Source organism: Lactuca sativa, chromosome 8 (genome assembly GCF_002870075.4).
Source record: "Lactuca sativa cultivar Salinas chromosome 8, Lsat_Salinas_v11, whole genome shotgun sequence".
Taxonomy (NCBI): Eukaryota; Viridiplantae; Streptophyta; class Magnoliopsida; order Asterales; family Asteraceae; genus Lactuca; species Lactuca sativa.
In genome coordinates this window covers 325,810,287-325,815,974 of record NC_056630.2, presented here as the reverse complement: position 1 = coordinate 325,815,974, position 5,688 = coordinate 325,810,287, and positions in this window count along the sequence as shown.

Below are 5,688 nucleotides of genomic sequence, written 5' to 3'. Positions count from 1 at the left end.
AATTAACCATTTGGGTTTCCAATGCATAACTCTAGAATAGACACTTGGGGTAAAAGGAATATTTACCCCTAACATATCTTGGTCCAAGACCAAGGCCCAACTAATACTCTGAAGGTCCAAAAGTCAAACAATCAACCAAGGCCCAACTATGGCCCAATTTTCCAAATTGGGCCCAAACCTCTACATGGGCTTGCCTTAAGGCCCACCTATTTATTCTTGGTCCAACACTTGACATTCTGATGGTCTAATATCTCATAATCATCAAGGCCCAGTTATGGCCCAATTTCCAAATTGGGCCTAAGCCTGTCCAATGGGCCTTATCCTATGGCCCAATCCAAATATTCTAGTCCATACTTGTTCTTGGATGGCCCATCAATAGTCCTAACATCTAGGCCCAACTCTAAACCCAACACAATTAGGGTTTTCACATGAAATGATGATTAGGGTTAAGTTTTCTCACTTAACCCATTAAGTCCATTATTCCATTAAGCCATCGTACAATGAAGTCAACCTAGTTTATAACTTCAGTCCACTGGTCCACATGCGGGTCCCGACATTCCAAGACTAACATTCTCTAAAATTAGGGTTTTCTAAACCCTAATTAGGGTTTTCAAGCCCAACGACGAACCAGCCCAGTCCAAATTTAAGCAATTGGGCCAATTAGGGTTCCACTAGGTCGGGCACCACCCACTGCCACCTCGGGTAGTGGTGGTCGGCGGTGGCTCACGACGGCAGGTGGCGGTAGCCACCATTTCAATGGTGGTGGTGGTGGTTCTTGTCCAAAAATCACACATACTTCTTCACACATTAGCACACACACACAGCCACCTCCTACGGTGGCTGGTGGCGGTAAAGGGTAGCTGAAAAGGTGGCAGCCACCACCATGAGGTGTTGGTGATGAGTTTTCCTTGGATTTCTGACCAGAAATGGTTCATACAACAACACAAACACTGACAGCAAAGTAAAAACTCAAACATACACCCACACAACCACCACCTAGGCGGCAGTTATCGCCGGATAGATGAAACAATAGCCCCACGACCATCAAAGATGGTAACGACGCCTCTGACGTCGATTCCACTGAAAACAACGAGATAGAGAGAAGAAGGTGGGTTGTGGGGGGACTTACCAAGCGTTTCTGGTGGCTTATGACCTACACACGGCAAGCATCACGAGTTTCTCAGGTCCTCGGCAGTTCTTCGATTACCCCCGACGTCTCTGGCAGCAGGTGTGTGATGGCAACGCTCGACAACGCTATAGCAGTAGTGGTAGGGTTTGGTGATGCAAGCGGCTATTGAGGTGCTCCAAAACGATGCTCACGGATGAAGAATGGTGACTCCAGGTTTAGGGTTAGATGACGGGGAGGGAGCACCGATATAACCCGTGTTTCTTCCAAACTTATGCCCCATTTTCCAACTTTCGTCCCTCCTCACAAGATTTGTTTTCAAATTAAATCCAAGATTTACCCTTAAGCCCCTGCCTTCAAAAATCCTTTCATAATAAGCCCATAATTTACCAAACCCACCTTAACTTCTAAAATCCTTTACAAATTAATCCGGAAGTTACATTTTAACTCCCAAACTTACAATTATGACTTTTTAACTCCCGAGACCAACACATTGCTAAAGTATTCCGCATTTAGGGCTATTATTCATTCAAAACTTATTTATTTAATAAACAGGATGTTACATATAGCCATACCTACTGTAATCATCAGCAAAAGTCACATAGAAGCGGTTTGCATCCCTTGTGGCCGTTCTGAATCGTCCATACACATCAGTGTGTATGAGATCCAATAGACCTTCACCCATTTCACAAGTACCAGTGAAGGGTGACTTGGTTATCTTTCCAAGTAAACAAGACTCTCAAGTGTCATCCGACTTTAAGTCGAATGACTCCAAGACTCCATCCTTTTGGAGTTGGGTTATGCGCTTCTTGTTGACATGTCCAAGACGACAATGCCACAAGCATGCCTTGTACAAAACATTGGACGAATCAATGTTTAACACATTATTTCCAAGGTTATCTACAACATTCACAATTTCATATACACCATTGCAAGGTAATGCTTCAAAATAAAATACACCATTATAATAAGCATTAATAGTACCAACTTCATTATTAAAAGAAAAGGTAAAACCTTGTTTGTACAAACTATGAAAGGAAATAATATTTCTCGCCATATCGGCCGAGTAACAACAATTATTCAAATCTAAATTTAAACCATTACTAAGCAATAAAGAGTAAACTCCAATCTTGGTCACACGCGACATTTTCCTATTTCCCATGATGAAGTTTATCTTCCCGTGCTCCACATCCATACTTCTTTTTAGTCCCTGCAAATTAGAACAAATGTGAAATCCACAACTTGTATCAAGGACCCAAGAATTAGCATGTGATGAGTTATTAGATTGAATAGTGTAAATACCTGCAAATGAGGGTTTGATCTTCCCATCCTTTATGTCCTGCAAGTACTTGGGATAGCTTCGTTTCCAGTGCCCTTTTTCATGACAATGGAAGCAATCAACATCCTTCAGATTTGAAAGAGGAATTAGCAGAACTAGCTTTGGTCCCACTAGAAGAGGATCCATTAAGAGACTTTCCCTTGCGGCTCTTGGAGGGAGCCTTCCTCTTCTTTCCCTTTCCTTATCCTATTGCCAGAACAGGGGTAGAAGTAGTAGGAGTATCCACAACCGACTTGCCTTTTAGGTTGCTTTTTGCAGTCCTTAAAAGGCCTTGAAGCTTGCTACGAGTGACCTCCTCCTTGTTCATATGATAGGTCATACAAAACTGATCATAACAAGAAGGTAAAGAGTGTAGAATTATATATATGGCCAACTCTTCATCAAAATTGACAATCAATTTAAGCAAGTGGTCCACGTATCTCTACATCTTCTGCAAGTGGGTCGTGATGGGTTCACCATCCTTCATTCTGGTTGTGGTCATGGAGGAAATGATCTCATATCTCTCCTGCCGAGCACTTTGATGATATCTTTCCATCAAATCATGATACATTTCATAGGGATAGTAGTCCTCATAGGACTTGTGTAGCTCAGCAGTCATGGTAGTGATCGTAAGACACGGCACCTTTATCGTATCCCTCTCATGAGTAGTGTGTTCAACGATTTGTTCAGGAGTGGCAGTGGTTACATCAATCTCCTTAAGCTCTTTATCAAGGACATATTCTTTGTCCTCATAGCGAATAGCCATTCTTATGTTATGAATCCAGTCATTGAAGTTCGAGCCATCGAAAATGACCCTCACACATAGGTTCATGAGGGAGAAAGAGCCTGAAGGGATTGGTGTAGAAGCATTGTTTGGGATAGACATCTGAAAAAGAACAAAGTTTAAATTAGATGAGAATCCTTAATATTACACCCAAATGAAATATTAAGGCAAGGACCCAACACAATATTCTACAATTACGAAGAGGGATTCCGTAATCCAATTGTAAAATATTTGAAGGTAGGTGTAACACCCAAAAATTCAAGCCAGGTTTAAACTTTCAAAAACACTTTAAATCAATAATCATTACAACTTTGTTTCCAAAATAGTTTATATCAGAGTTTTCCCAGCAATCATAACAGAAGATGAGGAGTTGTATGATCACGCCTTATCCTTGCCGCGATCCCCCGATGTACCTGAAACCATAAACTGAAACTATAAGCCTGAAAGCTTAGTGAGTTCCCCCAAAATACCCATACTCATAGATATACACATAGAATCACAAACAACATACTATGGGTCCAGTCAACCATCGGGTTGGAATACCCCAGGCCCACAACCAAGAGGTTGGAATGTCAACATACTATGGGTCCAATCATCCTCGGGATGGAATAACCCAAGCCCACAACCAACAGGTTGGAATGTCCACATACTATGAGTCCAATCATCCATGGGATTGAATACTCACAGCCCACAACCAACAGGTTGGAATGCCCAGGTCTATTGGCCTCTGCACGAAGCAGATAAACTTCAACCGCCAAACAAATATGTGCACATATATATAGCAGATAATCACATAATAGTCTATAGACAACCACTAATCTACCGGGTCATACCACATAGCACATAATACCATCCTATCTATCAGGATACCGATCTAACAGATCAAAACATAGCACATAATATTATACTACCCTCTAGGATAGCAATCTAACAGATCATACGAACATAAAATAACCAGGTAATAATCCAAAGGGCCGGCCTTGGTGCCTTAGACCCTTGAGTATAAGGAGGATAACTCACCTTGCGACTGCCGACTAGAAATAGAAAGCTCAACTCTCGAATCACGGCCGCAAACTCCACCACCTATTATCATAATAGAATCATACTCGTAATTTCACAACCTTTCAAGGTACCCCATAAGTCAACTAGTCAACCCCTGGTCATAGGCAACGTCAGCAGTCAAGGTCAACAATCCATGTTGACCCTAACTCGTCGAGTACCCTCAACTACTCGCCGAGTTCCTTGAGATACTCGTCCACTCGCCGAGTCATTGAAGTGACTCGTCGAGTTCCTAAGGTTCGCGATCGGAGCCCTAAGGCCACTCGTTGAGTTTTCCTTCTTGCAACTTGACCGATTCACACGCATTCATCAATTTGGGGAAACCTTAACCGACTCGCCGATTTGTTCATCCAACTCATCGAGTCTACGGCAATCTTCGTCGGACTCGCCGAGTTGTTCATCAAACTCGACGGGTTCATGCCTATCTTCATATGACTCACCGAGTCAACTATGCGACTCGCCGAGTCCCTTCATCCCTTTAACCATGCAGACACTTTTTAAGCCATGCCAAGGCCCCAAATTGCAGATCCAACTTCCTTAGGCACGCTTATCACGTAAAGTTGCAAACTTTACGTGCTTGCAAGGCTTTAAGACTCTAAAATGACTAAACTAAGTTTGCAATGAAGTCACATCCTTGAGAGAAGGCTCATACTAGACAAGGCCGATGGCTTTATGAATCTAGAAGCCAAGGGGAGTCCAGATCTGAAGTTACAACTTCAGATCTTGGCTTAAACACAAGAACCCTTTCCTAAACTCATGCACAAAAGGTTTTAGGAGAAGATGAGCCAAGGGAAAAACGATCTAATACCTTCAAGAGAGTCCTTTCTGATACATGACTTGAAACCCACAAACTCATGCTTCAACTACCTTGCTTCCCAAGTGATTCCTTCACCAAAAACCTTCCTCCATGCTTAAACCTCCAAGGAATACACACACACACACTTGAGTTAGGGCTTTTCTGGACTATCAATGGACTGTAAAGAGGCCAAAGGAGGATTGTGCTTCTTTAAATAGGGTGCAAAACCCTGGGATTTAGGGTTTCATCTGCCAGCTCCTACTTGTCGAGTTCCTTCTTGGACTCGGCGAGTAGGCCACTAAATACGCGATCCAACCCGCTGCTACTCGACGAGTAGGGCAACCAACTCGTCGAGTAGACCTTTAAATCAAAGAAACTCTTATTTAATTCAATACCTGAGAATCGAGGCGTTATAGTTCTCCCCCACTTGAACTAGACTTCGTCCTCGAAGTCTGCCGCGACGAACAATTATGGGTAGTGCTCCCACATCTCTGTTTCTGGCTCCCATGTCTACTCGGACCCCTTGCAAAGCTCCCACTATACCTTTACCAAAGGTATCTCCTTATTCCGCAAAACTTTTGTCTTCCTCTCAAGTATGGCCACAG